Below are 2,864 nucleotides of genomic sequence, written 5' to 3' on the forward strand. Positions count from 1 at the left end.
ATTTTCTCATTTGCTATCAATACATTATAATGGTTTAAATAAATAAATATTGATTGGCGTAAGGTTTATGTTATTTTTATGTCTGTTTACTATTAATAATATTGGATATGAGCAGGTGCGTTGGTTTTGTAGTAATTTCCAGTCACTTCTGACAACTGAATTTTTCAAAAAAGAAATTACTAACGTCAGTGTCAAAAAAAATCTCGCGAGAGCGAATGCAGTTATAACTACATAATTTATATAATTAAAAAATATATTAAAAATGAGCAATACCAACGGAAATCCTCCACGCAAAAATTATACTGAGAGAGAGAGAGAAATGTTTGCTGTTGGAAATAATTGGAAAGTAAGTACGAAATTTTCTAACTTACAGAACAAATTTCTAATTGTATTTTTGTTTTCAGATACAAGCATATTAAATTGAAAACAAATAATGTACCAATGCTATGTCCACCAACCAAAACAATGAAACCTGGGAAAAAATAGCGCTGAATTTCCCAGAACTCCCAAGCAGCTGAACACTGCATATATAAACTTAAAAAGGGTCACTAGCCAAAAAGTAGCAGAGGAAAATGTAAGTGTATAAAACTTTCGGTTGATTTAGAGCTATATGGATTAATTACATTGCAGATTCAAAAATATAATGAGCAGAAGGTTTTGGACCAGTTGAAGAGAGACCAAACTGCGGACAAAGTAGGTAACTTAAATTTAAAGCTCTTAACACCAGGTCAGTCGAATTACACTATTTCTGAGTGGAATATTTTTATAAAAATATAATCCAATGAAACTAATTTTATGATGGGAACTAACCTAGTGTTGAGACAATAGAAGTTTAGTATTTGAGGGTGTTAACGCCAAAGAGGTGTAAGTCATATTTGTGAAATGATGGAAGTCTTGCTTTATAACTTTGATAAATAGACATTTTTTCATCAGGAAAAGTGGTGTAAGTATTTACAGTAAAAACTTACACACCACTTTTTCTCTGAAGAGGTCTGTGTATATAATATCAAGATTATAAAATAGGGCTTACATCATTTCAAGAATATGACTTACACCACTTTGATTTTAACCCTTTCATTTCTTAATCAGTAATGAACTAATGAATTGTTTTCAGAAAGACATACTTGCAACAGGTGGTGGCACATTTAGGCCTCGTCTCACAGATGTAGGGGCACAAATGTTGAGTTTGATTGGCAATCAAATCCAACCTTTACCCAACAGTTGTGACAGTGCATCTGGTTTCTTCACATCTGGTGAGTCCTTATTTTATTAATTTATTTAAATAAAGGTAACTAATTTTAAATTTATTTATATATATAAAGCTTGATCAATATTTCCAATATTATCTGAACAATAACCTGTATATGGTCTTGATCTGTACAAAACTTCTGAATTAGAACATTTTTTTGTTCAGCACGTTATCCACAAATGTAGTACAGTGACCATTAGTTTAACTATTTAAAACTATTATCTGATAATGCTAGGTTTACGTATTCTATGGATGTAGCAATAGAAAGAAGCCACCTTCTGTTAAAAAGGATGATTAGAAGAGGGAGGTATGGTATAGTCGGTCTAGTCGGTTTTCTAAAGATTAACTTAAGTTTATCCATTGTTTCCAAAGTATGTACATCCGGATGTAAGTTTTTGAGTAAATCTAGAATGTTTTTGGCATCTGAAAGATTTCCATCTAAATTGGATATTGTATCCTACAGTTCTAAGTCAATTTAAGATTTTTTGAAAGGTATTATTGTTTAAAGTTTGATTGTTAAAGATATTATTTCTATGTTGATCAATAATAAATCTGAGAACAAGGGTGATAAGCGGTTCCCCATAGCCAGACCTTGTGCCTATCTATAGACATCATTAAACAAAAAAAAGATCTTTTGTAAACCAAATTTAAGCAAACTCAAAATATGAGAATTAATATCAATAAATATTATTAATATGAATTAATTATTATAATTATTTATTCCAATTCTAAATTAAGGTAGATTATTAACTTAGCTATTAAGATAGCTAAAGTATATAAATAAAAGTAACTACCTACCTAATTCGAGAAAGATTTTTTTTATAAAGAAAAAACTATCTGGTACATCTAAAACAATTGAAATTTTTTTTATTTTTATAGTTGCACAAGACAGTCAAGTGGAAGTAGATTACCTACAATTGGAAGACACATAGCAGACGTCCAATGTACCCTCTACTTCCACTGTGCTGCTCAGTACACCCACGACAACTGCTGTCCTGCCCAAGAAGACAGCCAAGATGTCTCAGGCTCGTTCAAAAAATAAAAAAGTAAAAGATGTAGGGAGCGAAACCCTTAATGTATCTTTTACAAAAAAAATTGAAACAGCAAGACTAGAAAAAAGAAGTAAGATAGTATTTTTCAACAAGAAAAAAAGAAATTTTAGAAGTAGAGCTTCAAATAAAAAAATTCGATCTCAATAAATTATTCGGTAATAGTGGTTAGGTATGTACCTAATAAAGTAATTTTAAATAAAAATTGTAATTTCTTTAAATAATAAAATTAATAAAGAATGTGTTTTTCAAAGTTTATTTACCCACCTGTTAGAATGAGTTATTACCTACTAGCTTCATCCTCTGCTTCTTTGTCTTAATGCATTCCACAATTCTTCATTTGTTATGGTGTTGGGCCAATACATCTTCAGAATATTTTGTGGGAATCTATTTACAAAAACTCTTCCTTGCATTTCCTTCTGATATTGTTCATGTCTCACTCCCATATCGTAGTATCCCTCACATATAGTAGTATTGATTTGATGATACTATTAAATGTGTTTTGGCTAATTTATGTTGAGATATGATATGAGAGGATTTCAAAGGCCTGTTGTCTGTTGTTCTTT

General features: G+C 30.4%; 1 long non-coding RNA gene across 1 annotated transcript; it reads left to right on the top strand.

Moving 5' to 3' along the window:
- Positions 1-229: 229 nt before the first annotated feature.
- LOC126888319 (uncharacterized) lies at positions 230-2,498 on the top strand. The gene is made up of 5 exons (XR_007699510.1): positions 230-346; positions 405-574; positions 631-693; positions 1,115-1,253; positions 2,129-2,498. It is a non-coding gene; the product is annotated as an uncharacterized LOC126888319 (long non-coding RNA).
- Positions 2,499-2,864: the final 366 nt, after the last annotated feature.

The sequence above is a fragment of the Diabrotica virgifera genome, chromosome 7 (assembly GCF_917563875.1).
Source record: "Diabrotica virgifera virgifera chromosome 7, PGI_DIABVI_V3a".
In the NCBI taxonomy this organism is placed as follows: domain Eukaryota; kingdom Metazoa; phylum Arthropoda; class Insecta; order Coleoptera; family Chrysomelidae; genus Diabrotica; species Diabrotica virgifera.